The 25,700-nt window shown below is 36.8% G+C and overlaps 1 protein-coding gene across 2 annotated transcripts in view; it reads left to right on the top strand.

Annotated features, from left to right (window-relative positions):
* ZNF280D (zinc finger protein 280D) overlaps nucleotides 1-25,700 on the top strand; it is a 156,963-nt gene that overhangs the window by 123,792 nt on the left and 7,471 nt on the right. The window contains exons 21-22 of one of the 2 annotated variants that reach the window (XR_003682152.2): nucleotides 21-92; nucleotides 2,518-2,623. The exons of the other annotated variant lie outside the window; for it this stretch is intronic. The gene's annotated coding sequence lies outside the window, so the exon portion shown is untranslated. Of the gene's footprint in view, nucleotides 1-20; nucleotides 93-2,517; nucleotides 2,624-25,700 lie in introns of those variants that run through there. 2 annotated transcript variants of the gene reach the window in all.

Genomic DNA, 25,700 nt, shown 5'->3' with positions numbered 1-25,700 from the left:
TGAATAATTTTATTTTTCAGAAAGCTGCTTGAGTCGGATTACCTTTGGCGCCTCTAGAAATTGTATATTGCTCAAGGAAATTTCATGTTAAAGTTAGTGGTAGATTTTATTCCGTATTCTTTAATTGATGCATGATTTATTTTAAATTGAGACTTAAAGTACAGGGGGAAGAACTGCTAATATTTACAGAGAATTGATTTGCTTTACAAATTCTTCTATTTCAAGAGAATTATAATTTAATATTATAGCTTTCTATCTGCTCAGTAAATTAAAGAGGCTAAATAGGCAAAATATTTTATTGACTTATTTTCTTTAATATTTTTGAGGGTGGGGGCAAATATTTTTATCTTTCCTGCTCCCAAGAAAAGATGGGATAGAGGGACTTATTAACTGTCATCCTTCACCTTGCTGAAACATAAATCTATAGCAGAGAAAACTTTTGGAGTAAGGGGAAGAAAAAGTCTGTGTAAGGACCATTTTCTGAATCTCATTCAATTAGTTGCCACGGCTGTCACCTAATACTTCAAAAAACTAGAGCACTGTACCAAAATAAGTCTCTAAGTGACACCGTAGTCCCTTGTGAGCTTTGAGTAGTTCCTTCTCCTGCCCCTATGTACTTACAGTAGTGGTATTGAAAGTACCTGATCAATGAATAATTTATACCTATCCACTGTGAGAAAAGGAACCTGTGCCAGACTATAAATCCTTCATTGAGAAAGTCTAGCAATGAAAACAAAAAAATAGTTGAAGTAAACATTGTACTTGGTAACATAGTTGGTTTCTGTTTTCACATAATCTCTTTATCTCATTTTTGATCAGGAACAAACAATTCAGGTATGCAAACCAAACCTTTGAGTAGCAGTGCTTTAGCACAGTGGTCAGCAAATGTTTTCTCTGTAGAGCCACATAGTGAATAATTGTGAACTGTGTGGTCACAATTATCCAGCTCTTCCTTATAGCTTAAGAGCACCTGTAGACAATATGTAAATGGTAGCCTGTTTGTGTTCCAATAAAACTTTATTTACAAAAACAGAATGTTGGTTGGATTTGGCCAGTGGACTGTAGTTTGCCACCACCTGCTTTAGAGTGCTGTTTTGTCCGGGCAAATTGTGCTCAGGGACTGAAATTTTCTTTGCCAATAACTTATTTAACACCAGTTCACTGTGAGAATTATAATTTATAAAAATAATATTTCACAAGCCAATACCATACAGGATAATGTCTGTTAATAAGCTAATAAAGAAATAACATACTCCAAACTAATAATAGATTGATTACACTATTGTTCCAGGCAAAGAGGAGATGAAAGTCCAAATATAGTTGAGGTGTACCTTTCCAGGAATTGGTTGTCTGTAGAGTCAGTCCTTCCAACTAAAAGCTGGGTATCAGCTGCCAGTGTAGGTCCCTTGCTGCTGGGACACGTAGCTAGGGGGTGACAGTACCGGTGTCGGTAAGCAAGCTGGGCTGTTCCAAGTGTTACGACTCCAGGGACCATTACATGACTTAACCACTGCCTACCAGGAGTAGCCTTGCCAAGGCAGGAACAGATGTCCCTTCTCTTCCTGAGACTGCTGCACAGTTTAGCACTGCTGAGGACCAAGAATGGCCTGGCCATGGCAGGAGCAACTGTCCCAAGATCTTCACAGAGCTATGTAAGTCAGCAAAGAGTAGCCTTGCCCAGACTAAACACTCTCGGTAAGTCCTCACAAATTCTTGGTATTTAAAGATTAAATGTCCAGCACTTGATAGCTGCTCTTCCATATGTTCGTATTGATTATCCTCTCCAGCGGCACCCCTTAATGGCTGAGCTGCTGAATACTTATCAACAACAGCAGATGACATCATCCTGGCACAACTTCCTTAGTGTAAACAAATTTACCTGTAGATCAAAACTTCACTTAAGTCATAAACAAGTGGATTTGAAATCATAACAAACCAATACACAGCAAGCACTTAGACTTTCTTGATTGACTGTGAAAGCCAGTGATGCGCTCAAGTGACTCTTTGCCTGAGAACTAACTACCAAGATGCCTTACTATATCATAGTTTCCTGTTACCTAACAACAGAATTATGATTGAATACATGTGCAGTTCAGTGATGTTAAGAAACATTCATTTTGTGGATGCACTATTAATTTACATTGAAAATCTGAATGCCATATTTATTTATGTTATTTCTTCCCCTTTGTATCTCTCCAATGTTTTAGGGAGGAAATTGTAATTTTTTTCACCCTATAAATTTTTAAAGAACTATTCTAAACATTTTTTAAAAGGAACTGACAAGATATGAGTCACCTTGTTTCAGCTATAAGTAAAAAGATATCTGGGCAATTACTTGTCTAAGGTTACAAAGCCAAAATTTGAACATAATTTGATCTGATTCTGAAGTTAGTGTTTTATACCACATCTGTAGTTCCTAGCATTTACACTGAATGTCCCTTTTAAAAATATATCAGTTTTTGCAAATAACCCTTCCATTGATGGCACTAATTACAGTTTTATTTATTATTCCTACAGTGATTATATGCATATGGAATGGAGGACCTCTTAACCTAAAGAAGAGGACCTACTGATCTCTTTTACTAATAGGAATTGAGGAATTTTACCTCAAGAGGAGGGGTTAGTGAATATTCTATTAACAGGAAAGACAGCATGTGATTTAAAGATACACTTTATATAGTAATTATAAATGCTTTGACATCATTACATTTTTTTAGGCTTCTGTAATGTCATTTTAAAATTATGGTTGACATGATCATTTTTGTTCCATCAAACTTGTTACTCCAGGATCACTCACTTGTACTGACTTCAGTGAATTAGGACTTTTGTATATATATAGGCACTAAAAAGAATTTCAAGTGTTTCATTTTTACTAGATTACTATAACATTAAGACTTGTTTTTTCAGCTAAAAAATAAAACACAATTTACCTATGTCTAAGCATTAAAAGAGAAATGATTATTTTAAAAATATTGTTTACTAATAAGGCATATCTGCCAATCCATGTACACAAGATGAATAGTCAAATAGATTTTTTTTAAGTCATGGTAATGTTTAATTTTCATCTCAAAATCTATAAACACAAAGATACTTCACTTGGATCATCTTGTAAGGAATTAAACACATCTGTAGCAGCATCTGTAACATCATCGAGGGATGAGGTGTCCTGGGTGAAATTACTTTTACAGTTAGCTAAAAGTAACTTTTTTTTTTTTTTTTTTTTTGGTATGCGGACCTCTCACTGCCGTGGCCTCTCCCGTCGCGGAGGACAGGCCCCGGGCGCGCAGGCCCATCGGCCACGGCCCACGGGCCCAGCCGCTCCGCAGCACGCGGGATCCTCCCGGACCCGGGCACGAACCCGCGTGCCCTGCATCGGCAGGCGGACTCCCAACCACTGCGCCACCAGGGAAGCCCTAAAAGTAACTTTTAATTGCTTTTTTAAAGTATTATAAAATCACTTTTGTTATTTAAAAGAATATACTATGCATAATTTAGTCTTCTTTGATGACACAGAGGGTCATCATTATGAAGATTTTTGGACCAAGCTATAAATGAAGCTGTAGCTGCAGATGTTAATGGCCTGAATAACTGCTGATCACAGACGTGACCTTGGATTTTGGTTTACAGAAATATTTCAGGTACATCTAGGGTCATTTGACTTTTCCAAAAACAGAACAGAAAAACTGACTACATTACTCACCCAATTCAACCTCTTTTTTAAGATGAATTTTCCCTCCTAAATACTAAAGTAAAACCTGCCATTTGTGGAGAATTTGGTAACTATAAACTGTAGTTTTAAGCTTTCAAAATATTTTAAGCATTTACGCACTGCCTTAAAAACTTGATTTTAATTGCTCTATATCAGGGGCTAGCAAACTATGACCCACAGTTGGCTACCTATTTTTTTTTTTTTTTTTTGTGGTACGCGGGCCTCCCCCTGTTGTGGCCTCTGCCGTTGCGGAGCACAGGCTCCGGACGCGCAGGCCCAGAGGCCATGGCCTACGGGCCCAGCCGCTCCGCGGCACGTGGGATCCTCCCAGACCGGCAGGCCCAGCGCCCTTGGCTCACGGGCCCAGCCGCCCCGCGGCATGTGGGATCCTCCCAGACCGGGGCGCGAACCCGGTTCCCCTGCATCGGCAGGCGGACGCGCAACCACTGCGCCACCAGGGAAGCCCGGCTACCTATTTTTGTAAACAAAATTTTATTAGAAAACAGCCATGTCATTTGTTTATATATTGTCTGTTGTAACTTTCGCACTACAACAGCACAGTTGTACATGACAGAGGCCATATGGTCTGTAAGTCTCAAGGATTTACAATCTGGCACTTGAAGAAAAAGTTTGCCAACCCCTCCCCTATATTTTTGTATGGGTATAATCATAACTTTATAACTGTTCTTTTATTTTCACTATTATAGATACTGCAGTGAAGCTCTTATTTCATAAATTTTGGTCCATATTTTATTTACCTGTACTAAAATTCTAAGTGTATAATTTATTAGATTGAAGAGTATTCGTTTTTAAATTGAAAAATAGAAACCCATACTTATTTTAATTATCATACCATAGTACTTATAGAAAGCTTCTTGGTCCAGCATTAACTTGTAGAAGTTAAGGGTTTATTCATCTAGATTTTTTTTCTTTGATTCTTCAAAGTCAGCTTGTTTTTAGCCTAATGTAGATTTTCATTCCTGCTATTCACCAAATATTTCTAGTGTGTGGCCATATGACTAGTTTCTGGCCAGTGAGTTGTGAGTGAAAGTGACTTCTGGTTTCGAGGATTTAGTTGTTAACGTGAGACTCTTTAGAACCCTCTTTTCCCTCAAGCATGGTAACATTTTTGCTATTCAGATGGTGATTGCTATATCAGGCTTGGTTCCTGAGGGACTATGAAAAGAGCCTTCCTGTTTATTTAGATACACATATAGCATGAAGGAGAAGTGGCATTTTTATTTTAAGCTACTGCAGTTAGAGAATTTTTGTTCTACAGCATAACTAAGTCTCTCCCTACTGATGTAGGAATTAATCCTGAAAGTGGATTGCTGCCATTAGAAGACACACAGCTGAGCTACATTACACCAGTGTATTGCATTGGCTTAGGTGGCAGATGGCAAGGCTACATGAGGTGATCCACATTCTGCTATGGTGAGAGATTTGGTAAACTTGACTGTAATACTTGAAAGACAAATGGTGTACATAATGAAGTTGTATCTCTATTGGAAGAGTTTGACTAACAAAATGTTAATAGCATGTTTTGGTTACAATATTGGCTGCATTTGACAACTTACTCTGAGAAAGAAGTGGACTCAGATGGGAAATAGTAGGATTGAAAGTGGGAACAAAAGAGAATAGAAAAAGTCCATAAATCCAGATACTTGCAGGGTTGGAAAAGGCTAAACTTCTCACCCCCAACCAGTAAAAGGAGAAGGCTTAAGCAAGAAAACTTAATTAAATTAAGAATATGGCCATCATACCAATTAATTAGGTTAAGGAGAGGCCCCGAAGTGTTTCTTCTATGTGGAAGTTCCTTCACAGCATTTCTTGGGAAACACATATTTTTCTGAATTTCAAGACAAATCAGTCAAGAAATCGATGAAACAGGAAAAGTTTTGTAACTTTCCTATGAGAAGTAAAGCTAAGTAATGAAGTTAGAGCCATTACTGGTTTGCAGGAATCCTCTGAAGTCAAGCTCAAAAGTAAGACTAGGGAATGCTGACAGGTGGAGTCCAAGAGTAAAGTCAACATTTCCAGGAACCACAAAAAGAGTCCCAGAAGAGAAGTGGTCATAGTCTGATCACTCAGTCATACTGTAGCTATTGCCATGGTATAAATGTGTATTCATACCCCTGTCTGCTGCTAATGGTGAGTCATTCTTGCAAGTAAAATAAAAATTAGTAGGTTTATATTCATAGGATACTTTATACAAATCCCATCAATGGTCTTCCAAAAATAACATGTTGTGGAAGCAAAATAATTCCATAAATTATCAATTTTGACTTGTGATTCTGTGTGGTGTTTTTACTCTTGAGAGGAGTTCCAAATGTAACATTAGTCAAGTAACTACCAAATAAATTTATTGGCACTTCCCAGTGTATGATTATTTGCCAAAGGGTGCTATTCTTTACAAATACTTAAACAATAAATGCAAAGAAAAGAAGTAAATGTTGTGGAACATTCTGAAATGAGATCAGAAACTGATCTAAAGTCTAAATTAGCAAAAGCACTATCAATTGCAACAATAAGACCAAAATCTGGGCTAGCAGACAAAATATTTTTATCATTAAAAAAGGAAAAGAGCTTCTATGAAGTAACATGTAACCTAACACCAACTTGAAGATGTTTTTGGACAGTCCCTAGCAACTTCACTAATATCGACGCAAAAATGAAAGAATTTCTATGTCTGGAATAATTGTTATAAAATAAAGATAAAGACTATCAGATAGGGCAATTATTGTGTTGTGTCTTTTTAGATTCTTTTTTAAAAATTTTATTGAAGTATAGTTGATTTACAATGTTATGTTAGTTTCAGGTGTACAGCAAAGTGATTCAGTTATACATATACATATATTCATTCTTTTTTTCAGATTCTTCACCTATATAGGTTATTATAGAATATTGAGTAGAGTTCCCTGTGCTATACAGTAGGTCCTTGTTGGTTATCTATTTTATATATAGTAGTGTGTGTATGTTAATCCCAAGCTCCTAATTTATCCCTCCCCCCGACATTTCCCCTTTGGTAACCATAGGTTTGTTTTCAAATTTGGTGAGTCTGTTTCTGTTTTGTAAATAAGTTCATTTGTATCATTTTTTAAAATTAGATTCCACATATGATTGATATCATATGATATTTGTCTTTCTTTGTCTGACTTACTTCACTTAGTATGATAGATTTCATTTTAAGAAAAACTTTTAAACAAATATTTGTAGTGCTTTCAATTTAAAAAATGATTTTTATTGGCATTTTTGTTAATTTTTCCTTTATTTAATGTTTTCTGTTATCAAATATCTATGTCAGGTAGATATAATGGTATTGAAGTATATAATCTTGTCCCAATACATTGGTTCATGTTAATAAACATTTATTATTATGTCTTTTTTAACAGAAAATATCTGGAACATTTAGTATAACTATCACAGAAAAATGATTCAGTATTTATTTTGGTCACTCATAACTATTTTAAATATATTAAGTATGGTACTATGAAAAATATAGAATGACAATTCTGTGTAATTTGAGGATACCTGAGAATTCCCAGAAGTTTTCATTTCTCATTCCCACATCCTAAATATTAATATCTGTCAGGAATTGGAAATACTAATGCCCAGTAATTTGTTCAGATATATAAAATGGCTTAGGAACCAGTTGCTAAAACGTCAGTCTTCTACCAGTGCCTGATGGGCTCAGGGTACTCCAGTCAAGTGTAAAGAGGAGCTGGGGGGAGCACGCCTTTAAATTTGTGGGTGTGAGTATTGGCTCACTGCTGACTGCAGTCAGATAAATAAAAAGCAAAACTTTTGAGAGAGTTGAACTGTCAAACCATGAACCTGGACTAAAAGTTTATGACTAATCAACTCAAAATGACCCTTGGGCCCCCAGCTTTCTACACAGGGTAGCAGACAGAGAAAGTTGCTTGGTGCCCAAATAAAACATATTCCCAATGTCTACCTCTGTGGTCAAGAAGGATAAAGAAAAAAGGAAGGATCTCCTGGATGGTGGGATCAATAGCTTTGGACAGCAATTGATTAGCGATCCCCTTCCAGCAAGCAGAGTCAGGTTCTCATCCAGGAATTTTTGCACCACCAGAGTAGTGTCCTTGTAGCAGAGAATTGTTTTGGACCAGTGACTGCTTGTGTGTTTCCCATCTTTATCCTTCAGGATAGGAGTGTTTATTTACAGTTTTTCTATCTCTGTTTCAACCTTGTGTGTGTAAAGGACAGCTTTTTAATTAATAGGATAACCAATCTAGAGGAGACTAGTGCATACTATCCCCTGATTTAGAGACTAGCAAGAGATACTGAACTTTGAGCTTGATGCCATTGATTTAATGGTACTGTTGAGTTATCTCTCCTTTGAAGAGAAGGAGTGTGTTTTGGCTATAAGAAGGAGGATACACTGAATAACTACTGACCAGAAGCGTGGTCTGTGATAGTCATTAGGGCTCTTCACCATGTAGTTACAGTAGTTCTCTCTAGAGAACCAGACACATAGCAGGATTACACTTCCCTTATGGTTGGGTGGTGCCATCTTTCTGGGTCTGGCCTGTGAATTGCGGGTTCCGCTTCTGAGCTGGAGAATTGAATTGCCAATTTGAGACTCTCTAGACTCCTGTCTTTCCTCTAATTTGTTTATTGGCAACATTTGAGTTGGTGGTTGCTCTGTCATTTGAGTAACTGTGATGAAGAGAAGAATCACCTTCCCAATTTGCAGTGGACTTTTTAAATGAGTAAGAAATAAACCTTTTTGCTTTTAGTAATTGAGATTTGAGGGTGGTTACCATAACATAATTCTAACCTATCCTAACTGATAAACTTAGTAACATTATGAAAATCTTTTCATGCCTGTGCCTGAGGACCTATTAGAATTTTCTAACCTTTTTAGATCTATCTCAGCATTTCCTATCTTTTACTATTATCCTATTGCACAGTAATTTTATATTAGTCCCCCTAAGGATTTTTAAAAATTGTTTTATTGCATAATTTAAAAAATAGTTTTAGAACTTTCACTTCTGACCAACTTGTAGTAATAAGGACTGGATTTAACCCTCCCCTCTGAAACAAACAAAGCAACATGAAACTGGTTTTCAGGACGGTGATATCAGGAATGAAAGACAGTGATCCGTCAGAGAAAACAAATTAGGTCAGCCTTATGATTACCTCAGCTTACTGCTTTGAGAGTTTCCAAGCTTTAACACGGGGAAAGGAAACTGAGACAAAAACTGGGAGATTCCCTAGGTTGAGACAGAGCTGAGAGTCTGGAGAAACCCAGGGAGTTCGAGTTCATAGGGCCAAGTCCCAAAGAGGAGAGAGCTGTGCAGAGAGATTTGCAGTATTCAGCAACTACCCAGGGCTAGAGAAAGGATAATCTGAAAGAATTAGGGGGGTACAGAAACAGTGCATATTCCTACCAGACAGAATGAAAAAAAAATTATAATTCATGGAGCACTGGGTAGAGAACTCAAGAAGTTCTTACTATGGGAATAATTAGCCCTAGACTGAGCACTGCTCTTTACCCAACTAACAAATCATAAAAGCAAGACCTGAAAGGGTCAAATAATTTACATACAAGTGTACTGTATCCCAGAACAAAATTCAAGAAGATATATAGGAATGCAAAAATATCTAGCACCCACAAAGGTAAAACTCAGTGTCTGACATCCAGTTAAAGATTACCAGGCAGGGCTTCCCTGGTGGCGCTGTGGTTGAGAGTCCGCCTGCCGATGCAGGGGACATGGGTTTGTGCCCTGGTCTGGGAAGATCCCACATGCCGCGGAGCGGCTGGGCCCATGAGCCATGGCCGCTGAGCCTGCACGTCTGGAGCCTGCACTCCGCAACGGGAGAGGCCACAGCAGTGAGAAGCCCGCGTACCAAGATTACCAGGCATACAAAGAGGCAGGAAAACATGACCATAATGAGAAAAACAGCCAGTCAAAACTGACCCAGAACTGAAACAGATGTCAGAATTGGGAGTGGATATTAAAACATATCATATAACGATCTTCAAAAAGTTAAGAGGATGTTAAAAAGACCCAAATTGAGCTTTAGAGATGAAAACTACAATGTCTGGGATAAAAATTAAGCTGATGGAATTAATGGCAGAGCAGACATAGCAGAAGAAAAGATCACAGAATTTGAAGACATAGCAATAGAAACTATTTTGTGAGCCATGGGACATCAAGAGGCCTATATTTTCTAAACTTGAAAACTCTAAACCCCCAGATCCAAGAAGCTCAGCAGGCCGCAAGGGATTTGATGATACATGATACATGAAGAGGACTCACAAAGACAACATAATCAAATTGCTTAAAACCAGTAATAAAGAGAAAAAATTTAAGAATTTTAAGCAACCAGATAAAAAAGACAATGACATACAGAGGAACAAAAATAAGGATGACATCAGAATTCCTTAAAAGTACTGGGAAGAAAAAACAAAACCCTGTAAACCTAGAATTGTATTCCCAGCAAAAATGCTTTTCAAACAAAGGCAAAGCCTTTGAAAATGTACCACCAGGAGACCCACGTTATAAGAAATGCTAAAAGAAGTCTTTTGGGCAGAAGGTAGACACCTGAGATCAAATTACTTAACTATGTTGTTCAAATCATCTATAGCTTTACTGATTTTTTTTTCCCTTGATCTGTCAGTTACTGAGAGAAATATTTTAAAATCTGACTCTGATAATGGATTTGTATATAAGCTGTAATTTTATCAACTTTTGCTTTGAGATTATATGCCCACAAGCTTAGTTTATTTTCCTGGTGACTTGAGCCTTATTAATACTAACAATTTACAGGCATAGCTTGTTTTATTGCACTTTGCTTTATTGCACTTCACAGATACTGCATTTTTAACAAATTGAAGGTTTGTGGCAACCCTGCATCAAGGAAATCGGCACCATTTTTCCAGCAGCATTTGCTCATTTCATGTCTCTGTGTCACATTTTGGTAATCCTCACAGTATTTCAAACTTTTTCACTACTGTTACATTGTTATGGTGATGTGTGACCGTGATCTTTGATGTTACTACACAGCTCTCTGAAGGCTCAGTTGATGGTTAGCATTTTTTAGCAATAAAGTATTTTTTAATTACAGTATGTACATTTTTTAGGCATAATGCTATTGCACACTTAATAAGACTACAGTATAATGTAAACATAACTTTTATATTCACTAGGAAACCAAAAAATTCATGTGACTCACTTTATTGCAGTGATTTTGAACTGAACTTGCACTAAATCTGAGGTGTGCCTGTATTTTGTTCAATACAGCTATACAAACTTTCTTTTGGTTAGTATATTTTTAATATTTATTTTCCCACTCTTATACTTTCTGTAGCATAAAATTATGTTATTAAAATTCAGGGACTTCCCTGGTGGCACAGTGGTTAAGAATCTGCCTGCCAATGCAGGGGACTCAGGTTTGAGCCCTGGTCCAGGAAGATCCCACATGCCACAGAGCAACTAAGCCTGTGCGCCACACCTACTGAGCCTGTGCTCTAGAGCCCACAAGCCACAACTACTGAGCCTGCGTGCCACAAATACTGAAGCCCACGTGCCTAGAGCCCATGCTCCACAACAAAGAGAAGCCACCACAATGAGAAGCCCGCACACCACAACCAAGGGTAGCCCCCTCTTGCTGCAACTAGACAAAGCCCACGCACAACAATGAAGACCCAACACAGCCTAAATAAATGAATTAAATAAATAAATTTATTTTAAAAATCAATCAGATAATCTTTGTCTTTTATTTATAGCATTAAGTCTACTGCATTTATGGTACTGATCAATTTTTCTATTTCTAGAAAACAGATATTTCTGTTGCCATTTCTTTATTTTTTTATCTTATTTCTTCTTTTGAAGTATCCTTTTCACATCTTTTTTTTTTTATTCTACTGGTTTTGGAAGTTACATGTTCTATATTCTTTTTTAAAAAAATCTTTTTATTGGGTAACCCAAGAATTATACCATATATCCTTAATTTTTTAAAGTTTAAAGTTAATTATATTTACCCTTTCCCCAAACAGGAACTAAAAACACTTTTAAATTCCACTTGAGACCACATACCCTTTTCTAACGGTAAACTCTGCTCGTCAGTCAGTTCTAGTCCACTACTGCCAATCAGAAATGCAGACTCAGAATGGGATATGAGATGTCTTGATTTTTAAGTGTTGGCCAAAAATGTGTAAACAAAACAAAAACATGTTGACAGTTCATCAGTTATAAGCCTCTGCTAGGGTCTACAAAAGAGGAAATTTCATCATGGCTCTAATCAATAGCAGTTATAACTATTTTCAAGCAGAAAACCTAACTGTAGTCCCTTGCCACATGTGCCATGCTTTTTTTCCCTGTTAGGTAAGAGAAATAAAAACTTCTAGTAGTCTCTGCTTGCCAATTATACCATATATCCTTAGCTTATTAATAAAGTTAATTATTTTTAACCTATTCCTAAATAAGGATGTAAAAACTCTTTAATTCCAATTGCCTGTGGAAGACTACATGCCCCTTCTAAGATGGTAGCTGTGAGTTAGTTGCAGTCCACAACTGACCACCAGGAACATAAGCTCAGTTCTTGACGTTTAATCTCCTGGGTTTTTTTGTTTTTGTTTTTTGTTTTTTGGGGGTTCTTTCTTGGCCAATGTGTTGTCAGCCAATAGTTTACAAACTATTTGCAAACCAGAAATGGTTGACAAGCAGCCAGTTTTTAGCCTCTGCTAGAAACTAATAAAGAGCTAATTATAATGTTCATTCATTCATTCATTCAATACATGTTTATTGGGCCCTATGATGGTTAATTCTGTGTGTCAACTGAGCTAAGGGATGCCCAGATAGCTGGTAAAACACCATTTCTGGGTGTGTCTGTGAGGGTGTTTACAGAAGAGATTAGCATTTGAATTGGTGAGCTGAGTAAAGCAGATGGCCCTCCCCAGTGTGGGTGGGCATCATCCAATCCCTTCAGAGCTCAAATAGAGCAGAATGGCAGAGAAGGGTGAATTTACTCTCTCTCTCTGCTTAAGATGAGACATCCATCTTCTCCTGACTTCTGACATAGACACTCCTGGTTCTCAGGATTTCCAACTCAAAGTGGAACTATACCATCATCCCCCCAGTTCTCAGTCCTTGGAACTCAGACTGAATTATATCATGGAATTCCTTGGCCCTCCAGCTTGCATATGGCAGATCCTGGGGCTTCTTGGTCTCCGTACCATGTGAACCAATTCCTATAATAAATCTCCTCTTACATATATCTCTTTCTATATATCCTATTGGTTCTGTTTCTCCAGATAACACTGACTAGTACAGGCCCCTAGAATTGTCATGTACATTAATCCTTTGTTTTGTTTTAACCACTTGAGTAGTGCCTCCAAATGTCTGACAGAGCTAATTCTCTTTAGAGGACCCCACCTTCATTTTAGGCCTCTAAGAATTTCTCATGACAGAAATTAACCTATTAGTCAGGTTCATTCAGATTTACCATCATATTTACTAGTTTATTCTTCTTCATTCCTTCTTGTATTTCAGACTTCTATCTGGGTTCACTCTCCTTTGCCTGAAGTGCATCCTTTATGCTCTTCAGTGGGGAGTTTTCAGATTGTAGATTCTCAGATTTTGCCTGATCAAAAATGTCTTTATTTTAATCCTCATTATGGAAAGTAATTTTCTGAGTATAGAATCATATATAGAAGAGTAATTTTCTTTCAGCATATTAAAATACCATTTATTTTTTCTGACTTCTATGTTTGTTGCTAAAAAGTCAGCTGTCCATCCTATTATTGCTCCTTTTAAACTGGCAAACTTTAAGGTGTTTTAGTCTTTTTTGCTCTGTAGATTCATAATGAAATGTTTAGGTATGGGTTTTTGTTTATTATCTTTCTTTTTTGTGTGTGTGTGGTACGCGAGCCTCTCACTGTTGTGGCCTCTCCCGTTGCAGAGCACAGGCTCCAGACGCACAGGCTCAGTGGCCATGGCTCACGGGCCTAGCCACTCTGTGGCATGTGGGATCTTCCTGGACCGAGGCATGAACCCATGTCCCCTGCATTGGCAGGCGGATTCTCAACCACTGCGCCACCAGGGAAGCTCTATTATCTTTCTTAATTAGAGTTTCTGAATCTGTGCATGGGTGACTTTCTGGAACCTTTTCAGCCACTGTCTGTTCATTTTCAGCATCTGTTCCATTCTCTCTTTTTAAACTCTGAGTAAGACTTTTCTTACTCAGACTTTTCTTTTTTTTACGCTTTACTTCATTACTCTTAACCTTTTTTTCTTTTTTTCATGTTCATTCTGGGCTACATTCTGCATAACACATTCAGTTCTTCCAATAATATCTTTCCCTGTATCTAACCTGCCATTAACTATATCCATAGAATTTTTTAAGTTTCAGTTTTTATATTTTTCATTGTAGACATTCTCTTTGAGTATTTCTTCAACTCTGCTTGTGATTTACTTATTATTTTCAAACTCCTTGAAGCATATTAAGCAAAATTATTTTCATGTCTGAATATTCTCATCTGTGAAGTTTTTTCAGCTCTGATTCAGCTCACTGATGTTTCAGCTATTCTCACTTATGGGGTCTTATGTCCTTGATGTTTAGTGCTTTTATTTTTATTGTGATCTAAGTGTTAATTTTCCTCACATGGTAATTTTTAGAGGCCTGGAATGAATGAAGTTTCCTCCAAAGAGGGTTAGAGTGTGTCAAGCATCTAATGGTAGTACTAGTCCATCACAATTTTTAATTCATTTTTTGAGGTTTTATGGACTACCAAAATAACAAATTCAGGCTGCAAACCTGCTTGAAGGCCAGCTTGTGAATAGAAATTCTCAGGGAAAATCTTCCCTACTCCCAAGATGCCACAGTTCTCAAACTGATCATTTTTCTTGCAGTCCCAGTGGTTGAGGGAGTGTGTGTGGGGGGGTATTTTTTAATTCACCTTTACACTACAAAGTAGACTTCTGTGGTCTTATTTTTGTAGGACAGTCTCCTATTTGACATAAACTTTCTTTTCCTTCTTCAGAGTGAAGGCTGTAAAAACTGATGCTCAGGTTCATCTTGTTCAGCAAGTGACTCAAAGCAGAAATCAACTTTAGTACTCAAATTCTCAAATTTTCTGCGTTCCTGCCTTCGATAAGTTTTCTCCTGTGTTCCTTCTTTCTTTCTAGATTATGGACCCATTTAGGAAGATTTTTAAAATATTTGTCTAGACTTTTGGGTTATTTTCAGTGAATTCTATTCTTGGCTTTCTTTGATAATGTTAATTTTCATCAGATGATTTGGAATTTTCACCTGCGGATTCATTTTCAGTGGGAGTTTTTTTCCTCCTCTCCTTTTTTCTGTGCTCACCCTTCTCTATTTGGCAATTTTGTGGTTTCCCCCCTCTACTCATCCAGGACCCTAGTCCAAAACTAGGCCTCCATGGCTAAAAACTCCTGCCCCAGAGTGGTTTGGGGCTATAGATGGCCCTGTATCCAAGGCAGTATGCAGCTTTGCTAAGGTCTCTGTGCAGTTTTCTCTGCTTTTCTTACCAATAATAAAGTAATACAGGTTTACATAAGCAGTTATATCAGGCAGCAATTACCAACTATTTTCACACAGAGAGCCCAACCATACCATGGTTCCATGCTACATCTGGAGTGATTTTGCCACCGCAGAGTAGTAAAAGCTCCCAGTGGCTTCCGGCTGCTTCCTGGACCTAGACATCTGCAGGGCTGTAGCTTTAGCTACATCTTTCTGTTGATACTTTGTTGCCTTCTACTATGACCCAGAGAAATTCTTATTTTGTATTTGAGCATGAGTCAGCCTTTTTCTTATTGTTAATTGAATCTATAATTCACATATGTAGAGCAGGAAGAGAGTTTAAGAGAGTGAATTTACCACACTCTTGACCTAAAATGTCCCTTTCATATTTCTGTAAGTTTACTTTGTTGTCCTCTTTCTAGCTTCTTTATTTGGATGCTTAGATCCTTTTGAATCATTCTTGTTTTCTAAAAATTCGTTTAAGGTGCTTATATTTTACAGTTAACACTTAACTAACCATTTGCTATATGCCAGGCATTAGGCCAAAAGCACTTTATATCAGTTATGTGCTATAATTGTCCCCCAAATCTTATGAAATAGAAATTATTAGTGCCATTTGTAAATGAGGAAACTGAGGCACAGAAAGAATAAGAAATTTGCCAAAGATAATCAAATAGGTAGTCTGTTTCTCAAAAGCCTGAGCTTTTGACTAGAATTAGACCAACCAGTTAAATGATACAACATGTATAAAGAAAATGTAATAGATTTTCTTTGTTTCTCATTTCCCCCCCTTACCCAACACACACAAAGTAACCAATGATAATAATCTGGTATGTATCATTCCATTCTTTGCACTCATATAAACATATAACTGCACACATATATGCATGCACATACAGGCACATACAGATTTGCTTTTATGTGCACAAAACAGCTCTGTAAAAGCTCTTTTTTTAAAAAATGTAATTCTAAGTACATTTTATTAATTAATTTATTTTTGCTGTGTTGGGTCTTCGTTTCTGTGCAAGGGCTTTCTCTAGTTGTGGCAAACAGGGGCCACTCTTCATCGCGGTGCTCGGGCCTTTCATTATCGCGGCCTCTCTTGTTGCGGAGCACAGGCTCCAGACGTGCAGGCTCAGTAGTCGTGGCTCACGGGCCTAGTTGCTCCGCGGCATGTGGGATCCTCCCAGACCGGGGCTCGAACCCATGTTCGAGCATTAGCAGGCAGATTCTCAACCACTGGGCCACCAGGGAAGCCCCCTAGGAAGCCCCCTAAAAGCTCTTTAAACAAGGAGTACAATGGGAGGGGAAGTAGGTGCCTGGGGGTCTGGGGTGTGATGAAGACTTTTCACTTTATACTTTTACATACCTTTGGCATTTTGAACTATGTTAGTGAATTGCCTATTCAAAAATCAATTAAATAAAATACCTATTTTAAGCCACTAAATTTATAGTAATTTGTTACACACTGCAGAAAACGAGTAAAGGTTGTTTTCAGTTTTCAGCCATCATAAGCTGCTATGAGCATTGTATACAAGTCTTTGTATGGACATATGTTTTCATTTACCTTTGATAAATACTGAGGAGTGGGATGACAAAATCACATGGTAAGTGTATGTTTAATTCTTTAGGAAATTGCTATACTTTTTTCCAAAGGGGCTACATTGTTTTATATTTTCCTCAGCATTATATGGGAGTTCCAGTTGTTCCAAATTGTCACCAGCACTTGTTATAGTCAGTCTCTTTAATTTTAGCCATTTTAGTAGGTGTGTAGTAGTATGTTTATTGTAGTGGTATATCAGAGAATGTACTCTACATGATCTTAACCTTTGAAATGTGTTGCGAGTGTCTCCATGGTTGAGTAAATGTCAATTTTGGCTAAGGTTTCATATGTACTTGAAAGGTATATATATTCTGCAGTTGTTGGGTACAATGTTTTATATATGTCCACTAGGTCAATTTTATTAATTTTTATGATTCAAATCTCTTACATCCTAACTGATTTTGTCTACTTGTTTTATTGCTTACTGGGTAATGTTAGTTAAAATCTCACTCTGATTCATATGTTACTCCTTTCAGTTCTTCAGTTTTTTGCTATATTGCAACCACTGACATAGTCTCTGTTACTACAGTTTTGTCTTTTTGAGAATGTCATATAAATAGAATAATACCTTATGTAACCTTTTGATACTGCCTTCTTTCAGTCAGTGTAATGCGTATGAAATCATACAAGCTGTTCCATATATTAAGAGTTTGTTATTTTTTATTGCTGAATATCCATTATATGGATAAACCAAGTTTATGCATTCATCTATTAAAGGGCATATGAGTTATTTCTTGTTTGGTGATTATAAGTAGAGTTGGTATAGATGTTCATGTATATATTTTTATGTGACCATAAGTTTTCATTTCTCTTAGGTAAATACCTAGGAGAAAGATTGCTGGGTCACATTGTAAATGTATGTTCTACTTTATAAGAATCTAAAAAACTGTTTTCCACAGTAGCTACACATTTTGCATACCTAACTTTTCATATTTTACTTAGGATAAGTATTTTACCTCTTAAAGTGGAATGTAGAAAACTTACCACCCTATTTCCCTATGTCCTCCTTATGTTGTGTTGTAATTGTCCTATATATTACATCTACATTCATGAAAAACTCCATTAGATGGTGTTCTAATTTTTGCTTTTAAACATCAAATATATTTTAGACTTCAAGAGAGAATAGTTTATTATATTAGAAATTACCATTTCTTTTTCTCCTCCTTCATTAATGTTGTACCAAGTCTCCTTTAGGTGTCATTTCTCTTTCATCTGAAGAACTTCCTTTAATAATTTTTTTAGCATAGATCTAAATGGCAACTTATTCTCTTAGTTTTCCTTCATCTGAGAATGCCTTTATTTCACCTTAGCTGCTAAATAATATTTTAACTGGATATTGCATTTTAGGTAGACAGATTTTTTCTCTTTTTTCTTCACTTTCAAAAACATTGTACCATTTTGTTTGTGTCTCCATGGTTTCTAGTAAGAAATCAGTAGTCATTTGATTCATTGTTCCTCTATAATAAGGTGTTGTTTTTCTTTGGCTGCTTTCAACTTATTTTCTTTGTCTTTGGTTTTCAGCAATTTGATTATGGTATGTTTGGGTGTGAATTTCTTCGGGATTATCCTATTTGGGATTTGCTGACTTCTTGAATCTGTAGGTTTCTGTCCTTTGCCAAATTTGGGAAGTCTTCAGCCAGGGGGAACCCTTTTAAAAATTTTTGGTAAAATATACATAACATAAAGTTTACTATTTTAATGGTTTAAGTGTACAGTTCAGTGGCATTCAGTATATTCACCATGTTGTACAACCATCACTGCTATCTATTTCTAGAATTTTTTATTATCTCAAACAGAAACTCTGTGCCCATTCAGCATAACTCCCCATTTCTCCTCCTCCTAGTCTCTGGTAACTTCTATTCTACTTTCTGTCTCTGTGCCTTGTATAAGTGAAATCATATAATATTTGTGTGTCTGTATTATTTTATTTCTGTATTATTTCACTTAGCATAATGTTTTCAAGTTTCATCCATGTTGCAGCATATTTCAGAACATAATTCTTGTTTATGACTGAATAATATTCCCTTGCAGATATATATCACAGTTTGTCCATTTATCTGTTTATGGACATTTGGGTTGTTTCCACTTTGTTTTTCTGTCCTTTTTTGTCTTTTCGGGTTTTTTTGTTGTTGTTGTTGTTTTTTCTGGCCAAGCCAGGTGGCTTGTGGGATCTTAGTTCCCTGACCAGGGATTGAACCCAGGGCCATAGCAGTGAAAGTGCTGAGTCCTAACCACTGGACCAGGGAATTCCCCAGGGTTGTTTCCACTTTGTAGCTACTGTGAATAATGCTGCCCTGAACATCTGAGTACAAGTATCTGAGTCCTTTTTTTCTGTTCTTCTGGATGTACACCTAGGAGTGGAATTGCTGAGTTGAATTGTAATTCTACATATAACATTTTGAGAAATTGACAAACTTTTCTACAGTGGCTGCACCATTTTACAACACCATCAGCAATGCACAAGGGTTCCAATTTCTCCACATCCTCACCAAAACATACTAATTTCAGGGGTTTTGATAGTAGTCATTTTAGTGAATGGTGTTAGCTGTAATTTCTTACTCTTTGTCTGGAACTCTGCTAACACAAACATTAGACCTCTTGGTAGTGCCTAATAGGTTCCTTAAGCTCTGTCCTTTTAAATGTAATATTTATTTATTTTAATTAATTAATTAATGTATTTATTTATTTTTGGCTGTTCTGGGTCTTCGTTGATGTGCTCTGGCTTTCTTTAGTTGCGGCGAGCGGGGGCTACACTTGGTGGTGGTGCACCCGCTTCTCATTGCGGTGGCTTCTCTTGTTGCAGAGCACGGGTTCTAGGCTTGTGAGCTTCAGTAGTTGTGGCACGTGGGCTCAGTAGTTGTGGTGCATGGGGTTATTTGCTCCATGGCATGTGAGATCTTCCCGGACAAGGGCTTGAACCCGTGTCCCCTGCATTGGCAGGTGGATTCTTAACCACTGCACCACGAGGGAAGTCCCAAGCTCTGTACTTTTTAAGAAATATTTCTCTCTCTGTTTTCAGACAAGATAATTTCTACTGATCTATATGCTAATTAACTGACTTTTTTTTGCCATCTCAATTCCATCGAGTGAGATTTTTAAAAATATAGTCATATTTTTTAATTGTAAAATTCTCATTCGGTTTGTCTTTTTATCTTTTGTTTCTTTGCTGGGACTTTATATCTTTCCAGTCATATTGAGTGTTACCCTTACTTCCTGGAACACTTATAATAGCTTCTTTAGTGCTTTGTCAGATAACTGAAACATCTGTGTCAAATCAGCTTTGGTAATAAAGTAGATAAGGAACACAGATATATTGTACAGCACTAGGAAATATAGCCATTTTTTTATAATAACGTTAAATGGAGTATAATCTATCAAATATTTAGTCACTACGTTTTACACCTGAAACTGATAAAATCAACTATACTTCAGTTTAAAAAATCAGCATTGGTATGTGTCGATTGTCTTTCTCTCATGTGAGTTCAGATCTGTCTGGTTCTTCATTTGCTGAGTAATTCTGGATGGTATCCTGGATGTTTTGAATATTATGTTATGAGACTCTGAGTTTTGTTTAAGTCCTATGGAGAATGTTGATATTTTTGTTTTAGCAGGCAATGAACCTGGTTGGGTTCAGGCTGCAAGTTCCAACCAGCCATCTGTAAGTTTTAGTTTCACTGTTAGTTCCATTTTCAAAGCCTTCAGGTTATATTCAAATCTTTCTCACATGTATGCTGCTCACTAGCCAATGTGAGTCCTGGGCAGTGGTCTCTCTGTCTTAGTTCAGTTCTCAGTCTGTGGTATGTCATTTATGATCAGAACCATAGGTGCATTCATCAGAAGTGATACCAGGAGTACTGTCAGGTAATTGTCAAATCTTTCTTACCAGGTAATTGTCAAAAGCTTCCCCCTCTAACTATTTCCTGAGTACTTCCCAATTTCCTGGGGCTCCCTTTTGCTCTTCCATCTATAATGCTGGGGCTTTGTTTACTTCATTCTGTAACACACTTACCACAACTGCCCTCATGTCCAGCACTAAGAGGGGGGAAGCCCATGAAAGCTAAAAGAGCAATGGGTTGTCTTTTCGTCTTGTTTATGAGGTATCACCTCACACTGGTCAGAATGGCCATCATCAAAAAATCTACAAACAATAAATGCTAGAGAGGGTGTGAAGAAAAGGGAACCCTCTTGCACTGTTGGTGGGAATGTAAATTGATACAGCCACTATGGAGAACAGTATGGAGGGTTCACTGCAGCACTATTTACAATAGCCAGGACATGGAAGCAACCTAAGTGTCCATTGACAGATGAATGGATAAAGGAGATGTGGCACATATATACAATGGAATATTACTCAGCTATAAAAAGAAATGAAATTGAGTTATTTGTAGTGAGGTGGATGGACCTAGAGTCTGTCATATAGAGTGAAGTAAGTCAGAAAGAGAAAAACAAATACCATATGCTAACACATATATATGGAATCTAAGAAAAAAAAAGATTCTGAAGAACCTAGGGACAGGACAGGAATAAAGACACAGACATAGAGAATGGACTTGAGGATGTCAGGAGGGGGAATGGTAAGCTGGGACGAAGTGAGAGAGTGGTATGGACACATATACACTGCCAAATGTAAAATAGAGAGCTAGTGGGAAGCAGCCGCATAGCACAGGGAGATCAGCTTGGTGCTTTGTGTCCCCCTAGAGGGGTGGGATAGGGAAGGTGAGAGGGAGACGCAAGAGGGAGGAGATATGGGGATATATGTATATGTATAGCAGATTCACTTTGTTATAAAGCAGAAACTAAACTAAACTAAACTAAAGCAATTATATTCCAATAAAGATGTTTTAAAAAAAGGAAAATAAATTCAGTGTTCAGGACTTCCCTGGCGACGCAATGGTTAAGAATCCGCCTGCCAATGCAGGGAACACAGGTTCGAGCCCTGGTCCGGGAAGATCCCACATGCTGTGGAGCAACTAAGCCCGTGTGCCACAGCTACTGAAACCCTTGTGCCTAGAGCCCGTGCTCCGCAACAAGAGAAGCCACTGCAATGAGAAGCCCGTGCACCGCAACAAACAGTACTCCCCGCTCGCTGCAACTAGAGAAAGCCTGTGCTCAGCAGCGCAGACCCAACACAGCCAAAAATAAATAAATAAATTTATTTTTATATATATATAAATAATTAGTGTTCAAGCTACACTCTAGACAGAGAAGTTGTTGTGAGTAGGACCCAGGCATCATGATTTTAAATCTTTATAGTTGATCTGTATCTGGCCAAAGTTGAGTGACCTAGAGCATCATAGCACATAGTAAGCATTCAATAAAGAGCTGAATGATTGACTAACTTGTAGTTTGAGAAAGGCAATAAGGACTTGATAAAAGTATCAGCTTGGTGACGAGTGTTCTGGCTTTCAGAAGCATGGTTGCCAATGCAAAGTTGTCCCTGATAGATTGTGACATGTTTAAAACCTGATTCTGGAGGTTACTTGATGCTATGGGCAGAGAAAACAGTCCTTTCCTAGGACAGAGGATGAGAACATTTTTATTTGCTGCAGTTAAACAACCTACCAAAATTTTATTCCCAGAATAACAGCTAGGCTTCTAAAGCTACTTTCAGATATACAGAGCCAATAAATAAAAGATAAAGATCCAGGGTGAGACCCAGAGATTAAACTTTTTTACCCAAATATGCAGTCTCTAGCACTTGTTTTCACTTTAAATGTTAAAAGTGTTTTCAGGATGAGGAAAAGGTGATCTCTCCTCAAAATACCTATGTTACTGCATATCCACCAATATTTGAGAGTAGGCAGTTTATCTCAACTAGCCTTCTTTGGTTTCCCTCAAGCATTTTACCTGGAAGGGTAGTAGAACACAGTAGATTCTAGTGGAAAATACGTTGTTTCAAACTACTGAATTCATCTACACAGTCACCCTTTCCTATGAACTTTCTCTTAATATTTGTTTCATTATATATAAGCTTGGAGATTTGAAAGAAGTGTTCAGGGATTAGTTAACCTTTAGCTATTTACTATAGTTACTTAAATAATACTACTGCTGATTGGCTGTCTTTCAGTAGCACGTGCACAGGAGTGAGGCTGTTGACTGGCTGACTTTCAGAGGGGGCTGTCATTGATTGGCTGATTACTGGTGTGAAGTTATTATTGATAGATGAGGATGGGTTTTTAATTGGTTCTGGTTGTTATTGTTGTTAGGGCCAATAAATGGTCAACCCTTTTCTAGAAGAATAAGAACATTTTTAGTCTCAGCACTTTGTTACTTTATTTCACTCATTCGAAAAATAAGTGAGATCATAGCAACTTTTCTCCAAGTATATCCCACACCTTGGTTCTGCGGCATGCAAATAGGAGTGTTGTGTATAAATAAGAGTTCTCTGGCAAATAAATAAGGTTCGTTTCATCTGGATTAGGCAAAGATAGATGTTTCTTTATTGCATAAGTTTTAAGAGTGTTAAATATCCACAGCATGAATCTACAACTGAGAAATATAGTATGCAGCTTTTTGTAATGTTATTTGACGTTTTATTCTTGAGAAAGATTTCCTAGGAGTAGGGTTCCTCAAAGCACATTTTAATAAATACTATTTTAATGACCTTGTAGGTTAGGAGTTGGCAAACTATGATCCAATGTCCAAATAAGGCTTACTGCTTGTTTTTGTACTGCCTGTGAGCTAAGAATAGTTTTTACGGTTTTTAATGGTTGGAAAAAATCAAAAGGATTATGTTTTGTGATACATGAAAATTATATGAAATTTAAATTTACATGACCGTAAAGTTTTATTGGAACACAATCTCACTTATTTGCTTACATACTATTAATGGCTGCTTTTACACTCAACAACAGAGTTGAGTGGTTGCAACAGAGATCATATGTAGCACTCTGATCACTTCAAACTGCTGTTTGATGCCACTATAAATTGCAATGATGCAGTTATAACTGAACCGTGTTTCAAGTGTCATATGTACTTCCAAAGTGCAACATTTTATTTTACTTTTATTACCCGTGCATCCTCACTATGTCAAAACAAGTTAGGTAGGTAAAAGTGGACTCTAAATGTCACGTTTTTAAGGCACAGTGGAGTGTGGAATACTTTGTTGTCAAATTAGATGGCAAATCATTGTATTTACTATGCAATAACATTATAGTTGTGCTATAATGGACCCTTATGACAAAGATGCTATTCCAAATTAGAGGAGAAAGAAATCCCCATTGGGATGAAAAATATGAATTTGACCTTACCTCACATTATACATGAAAACAATTCAAGGTGGATTATAATCTAAGTGTGAAAGACCAAATGATAAAACTTTGAGAGATAATGTAGAAGAATGACTTCATGACTTTGGGGTATGGAAAGTTTTCTTAAACAGAATACAAAAAACACTAACCATAATGGAAGATTGATAAATTTGACTAACTTTTACTTAAGATCTTCTATTTATCAAAATATAACACAAACAGAATAAAAAGGCAAGCCACAAACTTTTGGAATTTAGATGGCCAATCCCACTACAACCAAGAGTTTATTTAAGTGACCCTTGCAGGTATCAAGTTCCATTCAAAATATTAGCAATCACAGAGCTCAAAGTCTGCAGAAAAGAGAGCTAACAATCTTACTTTTCTAGTCACAAAAATATATACTAAATATAATGCTCATTCTCACATATAAAAGTTAATTTCTCAAATGAGCAATAAATAACTTGTTGATATTTATTAACACTATTAAGCAGTACTTTGAAAAGTACACAATAGATGCTACTAGAACTAATATGTTCAAACACTTTAAAATACAATAATACAAATAAATTGTTGTTCATTCATATTACACCAACCACAACATTTGTAAGGCACTAGTTCTGCTATATACAGAATTAAACCTGACTAAAGTGAAAAGAAAACACATTATAATGCAATTATCTATGTGGTTGTCATTTAGAGCCCTGGGTTTACTGAAATAATCATTAGACTAGTAAATAAACCTCAACAAAACCAGTGCACTATTTTATGTTGGTAGATGCATTAGCTTTATTGTAGCTGGTGGGCAAAGACAATTTGATGAAACTCCCAGAGGATAACACATTTCACAGTGAAATGTTTTTGCATCCTTTGCTTCATCTGGTAAATATAGGAACCATTAGGAGTTTAAATATGGCCAGTTTAGGTCAATTAAAAACTCTGAATACAAATATTTAAAGTCATTATTTTGAGATCAGAGATAGAATCCCAACAGACAAATGTTAATGAGGCTCAATCAAGTGATTCTATGATATTCATATATAACTACTAAAGAGAATTATTTCAGGAGTATAGTATTACTCATCAAAATTTCCTTCATATAACCTAAGTCTTCATGCTAAAAAGAAGCTTTCAAAAAGTTCTTCAGCAGAAAGAATATGGGGAAATCTCTACCATCCCTCTACATTTTGCTGTGAAATTTAAACCTATCTAAAAAACAAATTCTTAAATAAAAGTGGCTGAAGATGGCTCTCCCCTTTTAGGGACATTCACATCTTTTTACACTTCTACTTAAAGTGATGAAAGGGAAAAAACCTACAATCAAGAATTCTCTACCCAGCAAGGCTATAATTCAGATTTGAAGGAGAGATTAAAAGTATTAAAGACAAGCAAAAGCTAAAAGAGTTCAGCTTGATGAAACCAGCTATCCTAGAAATGTTAAAGGGTCTTCTCTAAGCAAAAGGAAAAGGCTACAACTAGAAATATGAAAATTATGAAAGGAAAAATCTCTTTGGTAAAGGCAAACATACAGTAAAATTAGTAAATCAACCACTTGCAAAGCCAGAAGGAAGGTTAAAAGACAAAAGTAGTAAAATGTATATGGTGTGAGTGTTCTAATTTCATTATTTTA

Source organism: Physeter macrocephalus, chromosome 11 (genome assembly GCF_002837175.3).
Source record: "Physeter macrocephalus isolate SW-GA chromosome 11, ASM283717v5, whole genome shotgun sequence".
Classification (NCBI taxonomy): Eukaryota; Metazoa; Chordata; class Mammalia; order Artiodactyla; family Physeteridae; genus Physeter; species Physeter macrocephalus.
This window is presented reverse-complemented; position numbering and strand designations above follow the sequence as displayed.